This window comes from Furipterus horrens, unplaced genomic scaffold (assembly GCF_987537825.1).
Source record: "Furipterus horrens unplaced genomic scaffold, mFurHor1.1.pri manual_scaffold_1, whole genome shotgun sequence".
In the NCBI taxonomy this organism is placed as follows: domain Eukaryota; kingdom Metazoa; phylum Chordata; class Mammalia; order Chiroptera; family Furipteridae; genus Furipterus; species Furipterus horrens.
In genome coordinates, this window is record NW_028327171.1 from 31,723,535 (window position 1) to 31,745,103 (window position 21,569).

The following is a 21,569-nucleotide window of genomic DNA, read 5'->3' on the forward strand; positions in this document are numbered from 1 at the left end:
CAACTGGAGTAGGTCGAGTAGGCTGGTGTGTGAGAGGCTCCTTCACCTCTTTGGAGGTGTTTGGGTGAGATGTGTTGCGTGGTGGGTGGGGAGAAAGAGATGGGGACCAGAGTTAGGCGGGACTATTGAGCGAAGCCCCTTATTTTGCATCTCAGTTGCGTCTCCAGCCCCGAGCGTCCAACCTCCGCCGAGCCGCCCCTAGGGCAGAACTGGTGGAGAGGAGAGGGTGGGGGACGCCCAGCAGCACATCGAACCGGGGTGGCAGCCGGGCTGTCTCTTTAAGCGCTCGGGAGAAGCTGGGGCGCAGGGCGGTGAACGCGTTTCCATGGCACCGAGTCTGCGGGGGCTGCGGGGCCGCAGGGCTCGCTAGATTCCAGTCGCTCTCAGCGGTGCAGGGGCGCGCATCTCTGCAGCCTCGGCGTCTCCAGGCTCGCTGGGCAGCTCCTCTCTTGCTCCCAGTAGCCTGTGATGCCCAGGCGGGTCTATCCGCTGCCGCGCCCTCCGCGGGGAAACCCACCTCGCCAGCTCCTCGAGCCCCGCACACCAACTTCTGCCCGGAGAACCCAACTTCTGCGACGGGCTCGGACTTGCGGAGCAGGAGTGGGAGTGGCGCGCACTGTACTGCCTGGGTGGTGGCTGGAGCCGCTTAGCTCCGCGGAGATGACCTCGAGACTGTGGCTCTGGTGCTTCTCCTGAGCCTGGGTGGCCACCGGCTGGCCGCCAGGCAGCGCCGTACAGCTCCGGCAGGACGTGTAAGTAAGTAGAGCCGGCGTGCTCCAGGGTGCAAGCGGAGAGCTGGCCTTTCCGTGCCTCCGCCTCAACCAGGACCCACTGCGGACAGTGCCACAGGAGCAGTTCCCTCAGGGAAGGGATGGTGGGCACGAGCTGTCGGAAGGCACCCAGTGGGGTCTATAGGCCGTCCTAGGCAGAGCGCTGAGGGAGCGCGGTCCCAACGCGCCCCCGGGTCTGGGAGATGTGTGCTGTGCACCTGATAGTTCCTTTCTCAGCGCCTGAAACAATTTTCCCCCAGATTTGAGAGTGTGTGTGTGCACGCAATGTGTGAGTGCCTGTGAGTATGAGTGTGTGTGTTTCAGTTAATTTCCTGTTTGGAAGGGTGATGTGGCTAGTAAGTCCCACTTACTGAAAGGGTTTTGAATGAAATCATGTCGAACAGCGAGTTTCTTGACATGTTCTTTCTAGAGAGGATGAGTTCGAATACATGTGTTTGTTTTTCTTTTTTTCCTTCGTTCCCCTCTCCCTTCCTTCCCTCCTTCTTCCCTCCCTCCCTTCCTTCCTTCTTTTTAGAAGTATCTCCAAGTCCGAAGGAGTGGGTTATTCCACAGGTTTGATGAGAGATGAGCCTGGCTCATCTGCTGAAGTGAGGACCTGGGGGGACGAGTATGTAAGCACTTAATATGCAGGCACTTAGATGCTTGCCTCCTTAGGAGAGAACTGAGCAGTATGAAGAAACACGTTCTCTAAGGACCGGGCTTGCTTTCATTTCCAGATTACAAGTGATTGAGACAAAGAGATATTAATTCTTGGTCACGGTGTCAACCACAGCATGAAGCTCAGGGCAAGTCTAAGTCTTTACAGATTGCCTGGTCGCCTTGGCTGGCTGAAGTTGGCACTGAATTCTGTAGTGTCAGGAAGGATCATCATCCAGTCGCCCGAGAGAAGCCAGAGCCATCCTGCCTTTCCTTTCTCCTCTGGGCAGTTAGGAATAGACACCAGAGTATTTTGAACGTTTAAACATAGATGTTACTTTGCTATTTCTTTGCTTCATCATTTATTTTTTGAAATGGTAATATTTTATAATAGAAAAAGTGGTTTCGATAAGTACACAAAAGCCATCTATATCTTTCCAGAACTTTACTTTTTCTTGTGCAAAAAATATTATTTTGGAGTTCACTATGTTTCCATATTTTATCCTTCTCATTCAATTTGCTGCCTGGTTTCATGCAAATGGCACCTAACTATGAAAGGTGTTGGTGGCATCCCAGAAATTGTTGCCCACATCATTTGTAAATACATGCTAGGCAGAGTCCCTGGGAAGGTGTGATGTCTCTTGTATTGATAAGATGTATCTTGTTTTTTTGAAGAGAAGATTGGTTTCAACTTTTCCTCTCCAGTTTATCTCAGAAAACATATTTACTTTGAATAGCTTGTGCTTGCATAAGCTTTCATTTCTTAGAAACTGCTTTTTAGGAATCTTGTTGGCTAGCCTTGCTCTTGTTAGTGCCATTATTAAAGTGGACCCTGGGTTAGCTTATTACTTAGCCATGGAGCCACCCCTGCACATGAGACCAAATAATCCCTTTGAGAGGCACTGAAAAGTAACAGAAATATCACATCACTTTTTACATTGCTTAACTGTTTTTATCTCAGGTTTCAATATTGATACTTTTGTTGAAAAGATTGGAAGGATGACATTGCATTTTTTGTAAAGGACACTTCTACTGGCAGCTCATTTATTTATCAGGTGAGATGAGATTGGATATTAAAGCCAATATAAATTCCTGGGTGTTTAATAGAGATGCTCTTTCTGCAGGAGTTATTGAGATGACTCTGATGACTCTTAGTACTTTCTGAAGTCTGGATGGAAAAAAATCCAATCAAATTTGTATCTAGTCCTCTCTGGTATTAGAATTAATAGTTTCTTCAGCAGGGACCATGTTGGAATTTAATGCTAGGTTTCTGCAGATGCCTTTGCAATTGTTATAGGCATGTGATACAACCATGTGTGTAACACTTGGCTTCCACACACCATCTGTCTACTAAATAAAAAAGAATTCTTCCTAAGATTTTTATTGACCTTTGAGGTCCATTTTCACTGAAAACAGGTTTCTCATGAGGTGAGGACCACTAATAGGAATGCCTCAGCTTACAGACTGGCACTTATAGGTCATTAACAAAGATAAAAGTTTTATGGATTCAAACTTGTACCTGAGCAGATTTTGATGCTGGGATGACAGGTGAACGAAGAAATGACTGTGTAGCTAAATAAAGGTGAGCCTCAATTTATTGCATTGTAGCTGTGGTACGTTCCTCCATAGGCAAGCTCATTTTCTAAGGAAATTTTATTAATGGATACTTCACCTCTAATGATAATTGGTCTGTCTGATGACCTTGTCTTATTACATTTATGAAACCTTGTAGAACTAAGGGTAGACAGATTCATAAAATCAGTATTCCACAAAGAGTGCCTAAGGACCTACTATATAAGTTGACACTGAAAATCATAGTTAATACTTAATTTGTTTGAATTTGTACTTAGATGCCGGGCAAAATTCTAGCTACGTTACATGTATTATTTCATTTTATTTTGTAAAAAGCCCTGTAGGGTAAGTGCTATTATCATCTCCATTTATGATGATGAAAGAGACACAGTAAGGTTAAGTTCACACTCCAGCAATTCACAAGATTTGGGCCCAAGTAGTTTGAATTCCAGTGCTGTTTTTTTTTTTTTTATTGTTTGTTTGTTTGTTTGTTTTAACAAAATATGGTCCATCTTAGAACACCCAGGACAAACTTCTGTTTAAACATTTTTTTTTTTTTTCTTAAATCACTGACAGGGATTCTCAATGGGAGTGGGTACCTTCTACATACTAAGTATTGAGAAACCTATGGGTATTTTTTTGAGTGTTGTAAGAGCTACAGAATTCTCTTGGCATTTAGTGCTGGATATGGGAGTGGGTTGGGATGCCAATTGCTCTGCAGTATGAAGATAGTTCCTGGTAAGGAAGGCCTGATTTCTGTCCTCCTCGCTGACACTCTTCATACAAAATGACCCTGCTCTCTCATGGCAATAGGTGTTTAAGTATAAAAATGTTGGGCTCGGCTTAAACTGGGACTTGTGAAGGGAGAAAGATAACCTTGGCAAGTGCATTATAAATTGGAGTGTTGTAACTGGTAATGGCATTTTGATAAAGGGATATTGAAGAGTTTACTTATGTTAATGGTATTCTGCAAACGTTTACTAAATGATTAAAAAGAAGGAAATAAAGTCTCCCCCAGATCTTTGAGATATCAAAGGAAAATGACTGGCCGTAACATACTCTTGAAATTTATCCTTTGTAATGCTCTCTTGGAAACACTTGCATGATTATTGCATACCACAGGACCAAAAGTAGTAAACATGAAAGTGTTGCAGATATCCCACAGACGTGCATAAAGGCAGATGCAGCAGCGTAAGCTTCTGGGACTTGAGACACTTGGACTTCTCTGATATTTAGGGCAAATATTAAAAAGATGTAGCTGCTCTGTGACTCAGCAGTCTTTTAACTGGTTAGTACATCTCATGTTTATTTCCTAACTCTGGTATCCAAAACAGACAATTTGACCTGACAGGATAGGTACTGTTTTTCCACCCCAACTCTACCCATTATATGTAAAAATATCTTTCACCTCAACTTTCTGTAGCTGATATAGAAACTTGTGGTCAGAGTGGCAGAAATTTAGATTTTTGAAGAACTGATAAGTAGAGAAAAGTAAGAAACTATAATAATCCAGAATCATGAAAGGGAATTGAGAAAGTTGTTTCTTTTACCACACATCATGTTGGAATTTGTTTTATTTTATTTTTCACTTTTCTTGTGATAAAGCCTGAAATTAAGCCAGTTAGAGATGTCTAGCTAATATCAGTTCACTTTTAAAGTTACACATAAGTATGGCCGGTGGCCTGTCATTTACTCACGAGTGTAAACTAGTTCAAAAATATTTTTCTTTCGTGTGAGAATCAGCCACATTAAACGAGCATAAAGTGAACTAAAGAAGGCTGTGTGCATTCTCTATGGGCAAGGCATTATTTACAGCAGTTTGTGTTGATTAATTTCTTTAATCCTGACAACAACCACATGAAGTAGGCAATACTATCATCTCCAGTTTTCAGAAAAGGACCCTGAAGCAGAGAGAGGTTAAGTAACTTGCCTAAAGTGTCGTAGCTGAGCAGTGGTGGGGAGGGCTTTGGACCCACTCTGTCTAACTCCAGAATGCTGTTTCCAATCACTGTTCTCTGTGGTGGTCCCTCTGCCCTTGACCTCCTCTTTCTAGACTCTCAAATTACCAGCCTCCCTGGTCTTTCTCTCAGTCTGGGTCTTTCTACTTATTTTCCGCAACAACGGACTTCCTCTTTTTGCCCCAAGTAGGACTTCCTCTTTTTGCCCCAAGTAGAACAAATCCTCACCTCTGCCTTGTAGTTTTAACAGTCAACTTCTACTGTTTTATTTCTCTTCCCAGTGTATCCATGTCTCCCTCTGTGCGTCTGCCTCTGTTCCGTGTTTTAGGAAGTCTGTGTCTATATTCAAATCTGGCTTGACCTTGCTTCTTTTCTCCTTCAAGATCAGCTCTTTGATGCTGTTTCCTTTCTTGTCATTGATCATTTAACCCTTTGCAGTTGGGCCACCTCTGCTAAAATTCCTTCCCAGAAACTGACTTTTTTTCTGAAACTCACCCGACTCTTATTTTTCTCTAGCATGTGATATAGCTGCCCATTCCTATTTGCCACTTTTCCACTTCTTTACTTGTGCTTTTCCTTTGTACACTTAGTATCATCTCTAATTCTCCTTCTCTATAGGCCCCTGCATTCCCCTGCCTTCTAGCTTTATTTCTTTTCCCATTCTTTACATTTCACCTGGTTTATGTCTTTCTTTTCATTGGCTTCCATCAAATGCTCTATTCTAATGAATCCCAGTTCTGTACACCTAAGCCTCGATCTCTTCAATTACCAGCGTGTATTTTCAATTATAAATTTATCATTTCTATGGGTTTCAGACTCAAAATGTCCATAGATCAGCTTTCGTTATCATTGTCTCTATATTTTCTCCTTCTTAGGGACTTTGCTTATCTTGACCTTTCTTCTTATTTGAAATCTTGTAGCTGTTACTTTTCTCCCAGTTTACTTTGTAGTTATGAGTTTTAGGTAAGATGATTGTGGAAAGACCTTTGTATATAACAACTGGATAACTATACGTTAATATTTATATTGCTGAATTTTCTAATCACCAGATGAAATGCCTCCTGAATTAGGTCTCTTTCTTGGTGCCAGCACTAAAGCCCGGCCATACAGTGGTCACTCCTAGACCGTTACAATTGTCTCTTGGTGGGTTTTCTCTTTCATATTCTCTCAGTCCTCTTTATTTTTACATGTATGATTTAATTTTCATCAACGTTGGTTTCAAAAGCAAAGGCCTACTATTATTTTCTTTCTTAAAAACTTTGATTATCCGTGGAATAAACTTCAAGCATCAGAATTTTATTCTTAAATAGAACTTATTGTATACCAGGACCAATTTAAGTACTTTACATATTTTAAATAATTAATCCTCATAACAACCCTATTAGAAGGTAATATTAGTGTCTACATTTCATGGTAAGGAAATTGAGATCCAGGGACATTAAAGTTTCCTGGAGTAATGGCATATAAGAGTATGAAGCTCAGAAGAGTTTATGTAGTTAATAATTGTAAACACCAGGATATGAACCCAGGCTCTTTGGCTCTAGCATCTGTGCTCTTAACTACTACATTGTATTGAAGATTTTACCTTTCTGGCATTAGTCAATTTTGTCAACACTTATTGAGCACTTTTAAAATTACTACCTTTAGTTCCCTTCTCCTTCTCCATGTCTAAGATTTTAGTCTACCTACCAGGTAACAAATTAGCCTGCCAAATTCGTAGTGCTGACAGAAGATAAGAAACTCTGGATCAGAGTCAAAGGACCTTATTAGATAAGCCACAGCAGGTAGTTTGAGCTTCACATTTGCATTGGCTTCCCTGGCCCTTCCCTTATCCTCACCCAAGTTCCATGGGGACTGTAAGGAGTAGCCCAATGGATGCTGTGCGCACAGTGAATTTATGTCATAGCCAAGGAACCCGGGCCCTAAAGAATCTCCTGTCTTACTAAGGGGTTGCTGTCAAATCTGTCCAGCCTTTGCTCTTAGAGGGAAACATTCTCTTTATTATCCTGCTTAGGAAACAACACTGCCCTTGAACCTGGCAGGAGACACTCTCTATAGCTTCTAAGGCTGTTTGCTATACAAATATACTTCCAGGACAAAAGTAATTAAAGCTTCTTCATGAGATATGTAGAAATGCAATAGACCTTGAAGAATTGTCTCCCTAAACCCTTAACATTTTCCTTCACAATATCAGCCATATGGGATTTGTTAAAGCTTAAACCTAGTATTGTTTTCTTTTATTGAACCTAGCTCTGAATTTTGTCTTCTGTCTCAACAAGCAGGAAGACTCTGGAACTAGATGAACACAGAGATTTAGTGAGTTGACCCAGGGGACTATGTTCAAATCCCAAGTATCTGTTTTTTCCTCCACCGAAGCTAAAATCAGATCACTAACCTAGTTGCTTAATATGTGTCTGATTTCTTTTCTTATTACTTCTATTCAACAAATATTCGATGTCAAGTACTTTGCTAGATTTTGAAGATGCAGAGAGGATAAGGTGATCCTGTGTCTTTTAGCAACTCGTAGACGTTGGGGGAGGTCAACAAATAGACCAGAGCCTACCAAAAAAAGTTGGCTGAGATGGGATAGTAACCTAGCTGGAGCGAAGAATAAATTCAGGGCCTCAGTATAGGTTTTCAAGACTTTATTTTTTAAACTGATTTTTAAGTAGAGGTTACATGGATGGTAAAGATGGTGATGGTGATGGTTGTGTTTCCAGTTAGTGAGAAGAACAGGTGCAAAAACGAGGCAAGATCTGCCCTTCAGGAAAACCATAAATCACTTTCTTAAAGGTATGTTTGGAGGGCAGAATATGAAAGGGGCCACAGAAGATGAATGTAGGGCATCTGAGAGGGACTATGTCAAGGAGAGTCCTGCATATCATGTTGAAAATTTTGCATTTTGCAGTGGACCAAAGAAGAGCCAGGAAGTGACTGACTGAAGATGGGGAAGTGACTTAATCAGATTTGTGTTTTGAATGAAGGATGGAGGAGAGGGAAAAAGCCAGAGCAGAGAGCCCAATTAGGAGGTTTTTTCAGTAGGAGAGGGAGAAATGATGTGAGTCCAATAAATAAAGAATGGTGGTGGTAATGAAAGGAACAGATTCGAAGTTTTAATATCAAGAGGAGTTGATAAATGTGTGGAAATAAGCGAGCGAGAGAGAAAGAAGACTCAAGGGTGGCCCCTGGGTAATGGAGAAAATAAAAAAACACAAGAGAAGGAGGAGCTCTGGGGGAGAAGAGGATGAGTTCAGCACTTTTGTATCTACAGATTAGATGGCATCACTCTGGAGAAGCTCCATGTAAGGGTCTGAGGCCATGAGAGTGGTCTGGGCTAGAACTATATTTAGACATTGAAAAGGCAGGGGACAAGTATTTATAAAAAGTGACGAGAAAAGATTATTTCAGAAGGAAACCTGGGAAATGTAAATAAATGAGAAGAAGAGAGGTGAAAAAAGACCTAAGGAGGTGATTAGGACACTGTCTGAGAAGAAGGAAAGATGGAGTGGCAAACACTGGGGAAAGCCTCAGGAACGTTCAATGAAAGAGGAATACTGAAAGTGGACAGTGTCACTACTGAAAAGATAATTGACTTTGAGTTACCTAAACAAACCCCATGGAAGAACCCTTATCTAGTTGAAAACTCAGCTCTAGCAGCTCTCACTTTCAGTCATGTCGACAGGAAGAGGGGGCTCCAATAGAATGGCTGCATGTGTCGGTGGTCTGCATTCTTGCATGACTAAACATTTGCTGTGTACCTGACATCATTTTCAGCCTCATTATTCCCATCATCAGAAATGATAGGAGAAAGGCCTGCCTGCTGTACTACTACAGCAGAATTAATTACAGATGGGTCACAATTTAAGATCAAGTCACCATAATCAAGACATTTTCCTTGGTTCTATGGAGATTGTAAAGATGGGTAAGATAAAGTCTCTACTCCCTAGGAGTTTTTGATCAAATACTGTGCTTTTGTTGTAGGATGGTTAAGTACCATAAAGGACTTAGACCAAACTGCCACTGTATTTAAAAAGGTAGGAGAAACCAAATTCATGGGGGGAAATCATGGAAAGCTTCATGGAAGTGGTGGCATTTGAAGGTGAGGATTGTGGGAAGAAGAGAATTCATTACAGGAAGAGAGCAGAGCATGGCAAGGCTTTGAAAGTAGAGTATCTCCTGGGGATGATATATACTGTTAACTGATATATATATATATATATATATATATATATATCAGTTGCCATCATTATCCCCATGCGCTTGCAGCTCTGCCCTCACCAGGATACTCCACAGTCCCCAGATGCACCCCATACTTTCTTGCTGTGGGGCCTTTGCTCTCAAGGAATTTTCTGCCTCCTCCATCTCTTCCAGGCCAATCTTGAAGACCCAACACAAAAGTCATCTATTTCACAAATCCTTCCAGGTTCCTCAGATAGGATTAATCGCATGTCTCTCTGTCTAAGCAGTCTAACAGACATTTTTATTTGACATGACATTTGGAGATCTCTAGTTTCTTTAAAGAAATTTATTTGATAACCATGTGACAGTGCTGAGGGTTAAAATTATAAAAGTGTTTCCTGCCGATCCTTTATAAAATCAGCTCCTTGGATATAAATTATATGGCTTGTCAACTCGTGATCTGGGAAATGTTTTTTGTCACTCTTCAGTGGACAGTCTTCAATGATGTTTAATGTTCCTTCTCACTGACATGGTTAATTAAGAATTGACAGTAATTCTGAGCTTTAGTGGATTTTGCTCTTGAGGAAGGAGGCAGTCCCAGGGGACTTGAGGTTTAGTTTCTCTGAATTATTAAGAAAACTCTTTTCATGGTTTAGTATAGTGGATTCCAACTGGGAGAAAAAGACAACCTAATTATGAATATATTTTTTTCTTACTGGAGTCCAAAGCACTGATACTCATTCTCAGTACTTCTAATATGAAGAGTTTAGTTTATAGACATAGGTATGTGATAATAAAATAATAGTCAAATTGCATTGCTTATTTATTTATTGTGGACTTTAAACAAATTTTGGCTATCCCAGGCTACAAAGTTGAAAATATAAGAAATTGTTCTCAGCATGCATAAACTGAGAATGTGTCTTGACATCAAAAATTTATTTTCCAATGAATTTCACGGTTTACTCATGCTGAGAACCACTTCTTATCTTCTGAACTTTTGAACTTTCCCTGTAACAGGAGAAGCAAAAATTAACATGAGTTTCCTTTTAATGTATTGGTATACCATGTATAAAACAAAACAGGTAAAAACTCAGGACACCGCAGTACACACTGGCTAATTATGTGATAACAAAATAATACTTGTATGGCGCTTCAAGCATGTTCTGTGCAATACTGAAATGAGTTTTGAAATAGGAAGCACAATAGCCAGCATGCCTTACATCTCTTCTAAGGCACATTTTGCTTGAATTCAACTGACAGTACCAAGTTGGGGACAGAAACAACTCAGTCAGCATTCTCTTTCTTTCATAAATCTATTTACAGGAGAAACCCCATTAACATTTTAATTGTTTCACAGCTAAAGTTGCTCTCTGTGCCACTGTTAAAGGCTCAGGTTCATTAAAATTTAAGGGACCAGGGAGTTCATAGTCTACTCTAATGACCTACTGAAGGTTGTAAAGGCTCGAAATATATTTTTGGCTCACTGAACAATGGAGGGATTCTTTGTAGTGGCCTAGAATGCTCCCAGGTAAGTGGCTGCATGAGCCATTTCAGTCCCACCAGAGAACTCCCTGTTTTCTGAATCTTAGTCTCCTAAAGTCCTGTTGAGCATTTTCTGCCAACTTTTATTTAGTTGCCCACATGAGTTCTACAGCTAGATTTTAATTTCATTAAGGTCAAAATGTGAGCACAATAATTTTTGCATTAAAGCTAGTCATTGATATTGTAACTTCAGCCTGTGTTTCTGTACTCCCTATGTTGCCCCCTCTTAGATAAAATAATGTGCCCCAAACCTAAATTATTTGTAAGTATCAGGAGTTCTTCTTCTGGCTGTGCTACAAATTAGTTGTGTGATGCTGTAACCTCTCTGGTCTCTAGTTTCTCTGGTATGCATCAGAGATACAAGTGCTTGAAGGATTAACCAGACTTAAAATCAATGTCCCTAATGTTACTTGTTATATATAATTATTATTATTTTTTTTTAATTTTGGTTTTTCAATTACAGTTGTCCCTTTTTCCCCTAATTTCTCTCCCCCACCCAACCCACCCCCTCTCCCACAATCATATCCCTCCCCGTTGTCCATGTCCATGATGTTATATATAATTATTTAACATCAAGTACTTAAATGTATGGAAATGTCTGCCCAAGACAACAGATTTTTCTGGTTGCTTCCAACCTATGTTAAGCCTGCCCTGATAAGATGTAGCTAAGAATATTTTATCTCTTAATAGCTGGGGGATAATAATGAAACCCTCTCATTTGCTTATAAGGAGAAATTTTAGTTTTCTGTGGAAAAACAGCTGGAGAGAAATAGACTAACATGAAAATGATCAAAAGCCTTATACCATCAAAGTGCATTGAAAATCAGAAAGACCCAAGATGATCTTACTATAAATTGTTATTTGAGGTGCTAAGGATCTATTCTTAATCCAGGGATTTGGCATAATAATTGGATGCAGATTTTACAAAAATAGTAATAACTGGGAGCATGTGTTCACTTATCCTTTTTAACGTGTAATTTATATGCATTTGTAAACCTGAAGAATGAGGTAAACTATATTTATGTGATTTTGTGAGTTTCTGAAAGTGACTCCTATGGGCTGTGCTACATTGTGTATTCAGTTTTCAAGAACTCTGCTTTGCCTTGAAAGTGTGGTTTTGAACTTATAACCAGAGGATTTTGGTTAGTGGTAGTAAATAACAATTAGAGTCGATTTTAAGGTATCTTATGCCAAGCTGATGCTTTTACAGGTTGACTCTGCACAAGAGGCTCTTGAAATCCTTTAGTTTTAGGAGATACATACTTCAATTTCAACAAAATAGGACTTGGTGAAATTGAAGTATGTATGTCCTAAAACAAGAGGATTTCAAGTTGTTCACTGTAGTGTTATTTACAATAGCCAAGATTTAGAAGCAGCCCAAATGTTCATCAGTAGATGAGTAAATAAAACAGTTATGTTACATTTACACAATGAATACTACTTGGCTGTAAATAAGAAAAAATAATTTACCCTTTGCGACAGCATGTATGGCCCTGGAGAACATTATGCTAAGTGAAATGAGTGAGTCAAAGAAGGACAAGTACCATCTGATTTCACACATATGTGGAATCTAATGAACAAACTGCACTAGTAGGAAAATGAGGACAGGTTCATAGGTGGAGAGTGGGGTGACAGCTCTGGGTAGGGGTGAGGGTGGAGAAATTGAGCAAGAAAGAGAAAGGACTCTTGGACACAGTGTGGTGATTGTGCTGGGGGGAGGGGGCTGGATGTAGAAAAGTGTATAATGGGGATAAATGCAATGGAAAAAATACAATAAAAAAGGAAACAAAAATGGTTTTATAATCTCTTATACATAATTCTGAAATCTGTAAAGGTATTAGCACTGACAGATACCTTTTGTTGTTATTTGTTACAGACTAATTTGGTGGGCAAAACCTACACTCAGCTGATAGGAGCATAATTATAGACTTTATTTATTTCATTCAATATGAAAAACCTTATGTTTCTCTGGAGAATATTTATGGGTTTGGGCACATGTGCGCCATATCACCTTTCTTAAATCTGAAAAATTCTGAATTTCCAAACAATTTGGCTCTAAGGAATTTAGATTCTTCTAACCTGTATTTATAAATATTATGACTGAAGAATATATTAATTTTCAAATGGTAATTTAAACTGAATTATTTTATAAAACGAGGAATTACTTTTAAGCAAAATGTACTCATTTATTTTTGTTTGATTAAATTCTGGATGTTGGTTAGTGTAAAACAGGAAAAGTTCAGCTTCCTATATTACCAAAAACTAAAAAAAAGACCTTATCATAATATGAATGGATTTTTAAAAATCTGAAATTCCAACATTTTATAACATACCTTGCCAAAAGTTTTAAAAAATGTAATCAGATTTTATTATTTAAAAAAATTTTCATCTTAATAATCAGAAAATTGAGATCAAATCATCCATTAAGGGTAATGCATGAAAATGAATTTTGTTGTAATTCTATTAATCCCATCACTTGTGTATAATAGGAGCAAGATCAGTTGATATTCATTGAACAGGATCACCATGCCAGACACCATGGCAAGAGCTTTCTATGTGTTTATTCCATCTGAACAACAAACACTGTGCAACAGTATCAAACTTCTCATGTCAAAAAAACATTATTTAGGAATAGTGACCAGGAGAAAACCCATTTCTACAATTGAGGTATTTTATTCATTAAAATTTCATTCTTTGTAAAGTAAGAATAAAAATTCTAAGGGTCTTACTCGTGGTTATTTTTTATGCTGTCTAATTCCAGAGTGTGTGCTAGTGGTTTGAAGGGTAAAGTGGTCCTGTTAGGGTCAGTCTGCTGGACCCCCTGGTACATGATCCATTATTAATAGAAGTGGACTTTGAAGTACGTTGCCTTACAAATTTTCTATTTAATTTTTTTCATACTTTTTTTGAAGCCCCTATTTTGATCCAACGAGGTGTTATATTTTTGGATTGCATTTGCTACAGACCTATAGCTGTTGCGGCACTGGTAAGTGATTCATTTCCAAGGAGAGTCAACTGAAATGCCTAACTCACTTTGCCGTATTACTTTCATTTCATATTGAATATGCTTATAATATTCTCTTTTGATTGTGGAATCTATTTGACCACATGTTGCATTATTAATGACATCCCCAAGACTTTGCTTCTTGCTGTGACTACTTTAATTATTTTGAAATTTAAGCTCCTCATCTGGTGGCATAGGTGGGGCATTTATGTTTCTGGCATGTAGTACAAAAGAGGCCTATTCTGAAGGAAACAGAAGTTCTATTAAGGTGGGGTGGAGTCTCTTCATAGGGAGTTTTGGTCCCCATGGAGATAGACTCTTTAAAAGAGCCTAAAGGCGTGGTAAGAAAAGCTAATTCTAAAGGACCCCAGAAGCCCACTGAAGATACTTTTGCATCTGACAGACTGGATAAGAACGGAACTTAGAAAAGAGGTAAATATTCTCACAAAGGAGAAGGGTTGCACATGGGCAGGACTGTAAGTGAAGCTTTTTGCCTCTTTTCAGTGTGGCAACAGGAGATAGTAGGGCTTTTGACCTACAGACAAATTAAATGCCACCTGTCAATAAAGTGAGCTTTGTGGCTGAGTCTTTGCAATCGTGTGAGATGGAAAACATATTTGTGAGGAAGCAGCTAGGAGTGGAAAATCTGAATTAAAATGAATTATTGCTTGAAGGAAAGATAAATGCCTGTTCTGATTAAACCTGAGTCTAGCAGTGAATCTATTACACTAACACATCATCACCGTCTGTTTCATTGTATCCTTCATTTGCCTAAGAAATGAAACTTGTTTCTCTTGAAAACCATGTTTAAAATTCCTGTGTGTTAGCAAAAAAGTTAAAAAAAAAAAAAAAGGAAACAGCCTGTCGAACAATGAGTAAGTGGTTAGGTAAATTATGGTATATCCTTACAATGGAACATTTATGCAGCTATTAAATACGATGTTTTCAAATACTTTTAATGCTCTATAAAATGATTACATTATAATAAATCAAAAAAGCAGGATATAATTGTCTGTAGCAGCCTGATATTTATATATAAATGCATAAATATAAAGACAATAAGCATAAAAGGAGGGAAATGTATCAAAATGTTTTAATAGTGTTTATTTCTTGGTGGTGAATTATGGATAATTTTTATTCTTCCATCTACAGCCCTAAGTTTTTGCCAATCTTATATAATAAACACCTATTACTTTTGTCTTAGAGAAAATACTTTTAAAAATTCTATTTGTTTCTGAAACAATTTTCAGACCTGTAGTACATTACTGACCAGAGCACTTGAAGATGATGCTGTAAGACCACTGTTGAGGCCACCAATGTCGCTAAATTTAATTTCTGGTAATAACCTTTACAGTTCATTTGTTTTTCATTAAAATGTGTCATAATTTACTCCCTGTCTGGGTTGCTATTATTTATTCCAGTGATGTCCCATAAAAAAGTAAAGATAATTTCCTCTGTTTAAAGGTTATTGAAATATCCCAAAGCAGGGCGGGAAGCGCTAGCCATACCACATGAGCTCCAGACCTGTAACTTGGCCCCGAAATGAACTGATGTAAGCACATTCAGGAATAAGAAGGCCATAGACATGGCTTCTTCAGACCTATAATTAGTGATTCATATTATAGTTACAGTGCTGTGTTTAATTTGTTGATGTAAATGGCTAAATACTTAACAAGATCATCTTTTTTTCCTACTCTTTAAGGGTGAGGTTAACTGACATAGCTTTTATGATGACTCTTATTTCTGTCAACAGTTGCTTACATATAGAATTATTTTGCTTATCTAGAACTCAGCTATTTGGCTGCCTATATACCTGGCAAGTAATTGAGAATCAAGAAGTAATCAATAATAGTGACAAATACCAATAGCTAACACTTAACGTGTACTTGCAATTATTTTACACTCTCTGCAGGGTACTTTACTTCATTATATCATTTAGTATTAATAACAACCCTGTGCAATTGTTATTGCTATTCCTATTTACAGATGAGAAAACTGAGGTTCAGGAAGTTGAGTAGCTTGTCCAAGATCAAATAGCTAATTGCTCTGGATCTAGAAGCTGAATATACATTCCAAAGCTCAAAAATACTCTGTGTAAATAAGTAAATATGGAATTCGATGGTGGTAGATTTATTTTGTCAATAAAATTTTAGATTCAATATAGTCTTAACTTATACAAATTTAATTTTTATTATTTAGAGTATATATTTTATTGTAGAAATATTAGAATGTAGAGATGAATGTGGAGATAACCACCTTTAACATTTTGGATATGCTATGCAATATAAACACAAATATAAATACAGATGTAAATATGTTTGTCTGTCTTAACAAAATAGGACCATGCTTTACTTTCTAAAATCACCTTCACTTACTGTGCTGTGAGCATAGTTTTAAATATACTTTGATTATAGAACTAGAGAAATGTATACTATATTTGAGAATATACCTTCAGAAGGTATAAATAAATCATTTATTTGATGTTTTAAGGAAAAATATGTTATTAATCCAGGTAATTACTTTATGTGATTTAGTCCATTTCTTAATGATGCTAAATCAATGAGCACTGGTGTACTTCACTTATCTTCATGCCAAAGAGCTCTCTACTTAGATTAAACATTTAAAGTAACTTTTTTTTTTTAAAGAAGAAAGGATCAATAATGAGGATAATAATTTAAGAGAGTTTTGAATGGAAAGGAGTACATATTCCCTGACTGTAACTGGTGTGATTTAAAGCCATATGCTTCTTTTGCCTGAAATACATCAGCCTATTTAATTTAGAAGGAGGGGCAGAACCAGTTTCCAAGAGCTGTGTGTTCATAACTTGTTCATTTGATAAATATTTATTGATTGCTTACTTTGTGTGCGTGTCCTGTATTAGATGCTTATTTAATGCAAAGAGGTACAGGATGTACTTTCTATACTCAGAGAAGTCTGATAGCAAAAAAAAAGTAGAAAAGGTCATTACAATTCAGTATGGTGGGTACAGGGAATGAAGTGAGCTTAGGGGGCTACGGGAGCACATGGGTGGGGGAGAAGTTCTGTGGGTATAGATGCCAGCGTAGAGAAGCAGAGGGATGGTGAGCCAAAGAGGGTAGGTGAGTGGCAAGGGGGAGGAAGGTGTTGAAGTATGTTTCAGGAAGAGGGTGCACATGTATAAAGGCTTTTGGGGCTAGAAAACAAGCATGATGTGTTTAGGGCCATGGAGCGTAGAGTATACGGTGGAACAGGCTTGAGAATTAGCCATGGCTCATCAGAAAGGCATCCGGTGCCATGCAGAGGAGTTGGGATTTTATCCTGAAGGAATGAGGAGTCGTTGGAAATATTGTCAGTAGAGTCATGAAGAGGAGAGCTGGTGTTTTGAGAAATCACTCTGGCAGCTGTGAGAAGAGACCCTAAGTTGTGGCAAGAAATTGTCAGGATCTGAACTAAGGTGTCGGAGAGGAAGAGGTTGAACTGGTGTACTTGCTGATTGTTAGGTGTGGAGGCAAAGTAATAGATGGGGGAAGGATGAAATCATTAGCTCTGGGTTAGATGAGTGGGTGTGTGGCGGTGTCTCCTGCAAGTGAAGAATGCTGTGAATAAAGTAGATGGAGAGGTTAGGTCAAAGGTGGTGAGCTGGTTTTGGATCTGTTTAGCAGGCAGTTGGATAGGTGGATCTTGAGCTGGGAGTAAGCAGTGGACTGGAACAATAGATTTAGGGGTTGTCTGGGTATATATGTATGAGAACAGAGAAGGGGATAGTATCACTAAGGTGATATCTGTAGATTCAGAGGTACTTTTGAGGACCACCAGCATTTAAGGGATCAATACAGGATAGTAAGTAGTTAAGGGTGTGGGCTTTGCTGTCTGAGTTCAAATCCTAGGGCAAGTTTCCTTTTCTCTCTGTTCTTGAATTTCCTTATTTATAATATGGAGGTGACACGTTTGAGTCATAGGGTGGCTGTGAACCATAAAATGAGTTAATATATTTAAGTATATATATATTAAGACTGCCTTGTAGTAAAAGTTCAATAGATTTGGCTTTAGCTTTACTGTAATATTGTAGCGATTCAGGGAAATTTGGCCAAACAAACAAGAGAGTCAGTGAAGAATATGGAATAGGTGTTGGCAAAGGGGTGGGGGAAGAACATCTGTGAGGGGAGTCATAAAGATTAAGGTGGGCTAGAATTTTAAAGGGGAAGTGAGTTGTATTCAATGCTTCAGGAAGGACAGGCCAGGAGATAGGAAGTGTCCTTTGTTTTTTGTTATTAGACTTTGCTGGTACCTTGCTGGGTGGTGCCCAAGCCCTAATTCGTGGTCTGAGGAATGAACAGGAGGTGAGACTGGAGTGGGCAAGTGGAAACCATCTTTTCAAGAGACAAAACTAAAGTCAAAGAATTAGGGCAGTGGTAGGAGGGAGGACGTGGGCTTGAGTGAGTGCGTATGGTTGCCGTAAAGTATGGGTGACTCAGAAGCATTTTCTGTTAGTGAGGAAAAAGCCAGCACAGGGGAGAGAACTAGGCATTGAACTAAAAGAGCACATCATTTATTGATCCCATTTCCCTCAGTATATCCTGAGTCTGGCACTGGGCCACGAGCTGAGTTAACTCTCAAGGATCTACAGTCCAAGGCTGTGGGCGAAGGGGGATGGTCATAACTCTTCCATCCTTGTTGTGCAGTGCGGCATCAGGAGGGACCCCCCTCTTGTGGCAGAGACACTCTCAGGAGAGTATGGTCGGGGTTAGCAGTGGTAGGGCTGCTGAGTGAGGAGCAAAGCATGCTGTTGACCTGAAGTAGATGAGAGTAGCTCAGTAGCTTCTTCAGGAGGTCAGACCATAGTTTAGCGACCCTCCTGAGTGAGGGAAACTCCTTGCAAGTTTGGTTGCTCTGTGGTCATGCTGACCAAGCTAATCCCCTATATGAACCATTGATAACCTTTTATTTGAATACTTTCTATTTCAAAGGCAGAACAATATATTGGAAAGAACGTGAAGCTAGATAACAGAAAACTCACTCCCTTCCTTCTTTCCTTCCTTCCTTCCTTTCTTCCTTCCTTCCTCCCCCCCCCCACCCCCTCCTTTCATCCTTGCTAAAATATCCTCTGAGCACCTACTGTGTGCCAGGCAATATGTTATGGGCTGGAATTACAATGGAGGCCTGAGAGGTTCGGTGTCTGCCAAAAAGAGTGAAGTGATGGCAGGACAGAACTGGAAGATAGGTTGGGATTAGCCAGGCGAAGGAAACAGGGGAGGAGTTTTCCAAGGAGAAGAGACAGCGCATGAGGAAGTCTTGGAGTTATGAAAGAGCCCGGTGCTTTCCCGGGCCTGAAATAAGTTTGGTTCAGCTGGAATATGGGGCGTGCCGTCCCTCTGACTAGTTGATATTGGCAACGATGACTCTGAGTTTCCATCTCCTTCGCTTTAAGGGCAGTGGTGGGGAGAAGGATGCTCCTGCAGGCTCCTGTTTTTAGAATGCAGAAATGAAAATGAAGCATGAGGGAAATGAGTCTGAGGGTCATAAATAGGATGGATTAGGGTGCAGGGAGGGCAAGGACGAAACTAGAATCAGGGAGCTCTGTTACCTGTTGAGGAGACCACTGCACTCACTGGTAACATGAGCGGAGGAAGGACTGGGCTGGAAGAAGAGACTAGCTTACTCAACAACAGCAGATGCTGGGCTGAACATTGACCTTGAAATTCCTGGAAGGGGGCTCATTTGAGAAATACTACCATGAGATGAAAAAAACAAACTGCATTTTCAAAGGGAGAGATTGCAGAGGACAGATCAGGGGGAAGGAGCTGGAAAGCCAATGAACAGAGACAGAAAAAGTATAGCACCAAAGAGAGAGCTCAAAGCACTTAGGTCAAGAAATTGTAGAAGGGAGTGTTTTTTTTAACAAGTTTGATTGAATTCTATATTTCCTTCAGTAAATGCTCTTTCAATTCAGTCAATTGGGTAAATTCTTGTCTTAATAAAGAACTCCAGAGTGGTGTTTGTGACTGGCCAGAACATATCTGGCAAGTGATAGATGCTGTTCTTCAAGCAACTTGAGAGCTGAGGTAGCCTATTTCATTTTTTTTTAAATTGCCAGTTTGTGAGTGCTAAGAAAATGTTTGGAGTTTCCCATATTCTGTTTGGAGTATCAGAGAAGGAGATGTTCACATTCCGTAGCTGAATTATTCCTGAACAAATCAGGGGAGACTGAAATCTTGTGTGAAGGATTTCTAGCAATCATTTGACGTGGAATGTGTGGAAATTTAGTTCTATTGATGTACGTTTGAATCTGAAAGAGATGAAAGATGCTGAGAAAATGCACTGCGCTGCATTTGTTAGGAAATAGGATTGTCCAAAAGAGCATAGCCGATGCTTGATACAAATTCCCTGCCGACCTATCGGGTGTGGACAGGAGGCTTGCTCCGCACGAGATCGATAGGCAATCACAGGCACAGCGGGGAGGTTCCCTGCGGCTGGCCAGGCAGCGCCCCTCCTTGCTGGAGCTCTCCTTGGATTTCAAGATTTCCTTAGCATGCAGACACCCTGACTACTTTAACATTAATACCATCAAAGAGAAGAAAGTGGGGACCTTTAAAACAATGCCATTTCGGGTTACTTTGATTTGTCTTTGGTTTTATTTTTCTCCGTTGTCAAAGAATGTTGTTGTTTCCAGCCAGAATATCCTTCCCGTGTGTCCTTCAAAAGACTGAGTTATGGTTGCTATGGGAACCGGATTATAAAAATTTGAAAATTAGTATATTTTAGATCTTGGAGACTGCGACACCCTGAGTGTGTGTGTGCGCGCGCATGTGTGTATAAGTGCATGTGTAACTTACATTTGGGGAAAGAAGAAATAGAATCTTTTTCCATCTGTTTATATTAAAGTGAAATACACACCTCTGTTAGGTGATCTGTGGAGTGTGTGATGTAACTTACTCATTCACTTCTCTTGTGTATCTGCACTCTCTCGTTGCCCTAGGCGAAAAGTAACTAAAATACTGAGAAAGGGACAGGTCGCTCTGATATCATTCCAGCTCTTTTCAAAGTTTTCTTTCTCTCCTCTTTCAGTGAAAAATTCACTCTTTTCCCATGGTTACATCATAAGTAGGTTCTCTCTTTTTATCTATCTCACACTTTATGGGGCCTTTTGATGCTTAATTATATTCAATTCTCCCTCTGAAATGTCATATGCTGGTATATGGGGTTTGGGGTTGGTGTGGATATTAGCTTCCCTGAGATTCTCCTAAAAACAAGGTAAGACCCTTTTTTGCTTCCAAAGTCCAGACTCACTGGTCACCTTGCCAAGGATAAGGAACATACTGCTTTTCTGCATTGCATCTTTCTGCCCTTATTACCAAGGGACCTTGTGTCCAGCAACCACAAGGAACTCTGGGCTTACATTTCTTTGATTGATTAGGAGCATTTCTCCCTTCCAGTTGTCTCCTTCACAGCCAGACTCCTTTTATTGCCCCTTCTACCACTCTTGATACGAGTCCTCATCTGAACATGAGTATCTTTCTTACATTCTCTCTTAGGGAGGTGGGAACACCAAGCTGTACTGCATACTGTACATAGTCCGTTTTGTATCTGTCATGCTTTTTAGGCTGTGGTCTAAGGGTTATTTCTTTGTCGTGATTTCTGTGTTTTGCTCATTTAGATCCTAGCCAGTAGCTATCCTTTATTCTTCAAAAGTTGCCACCTACCTTTTAATTTTCAGAACCTGAAAGAACTTGTTTCTTTAAATTAGTTGTCACTTAAAATGCATAAGCATTAGTCCTTGACTCCTGTCTACTTTGCATCCCCTTATCCAAACCTGGGAACTGCACCTTCAAAATGTATCCCTATTCTGACCCCAGCATCTTCACTGCACTCCTGATCCAAACCATCATCATATCCTAGCTGGGTTATTGA

At 39.6% G+C, this 21,569-nt stretch overlaps 1 pseudogene; it reads left to right on the forward strand.

Moving 5' to 3' along the window:
- The first annotated feature begins 434 nt into the window (after positions 1–434).
- LOC150020843 (uncharacterized) overlaps positions 435–21,569 on the forward strand; it is a 557,669-nt pseudogene continuing 536,534 nt past the window's right edge.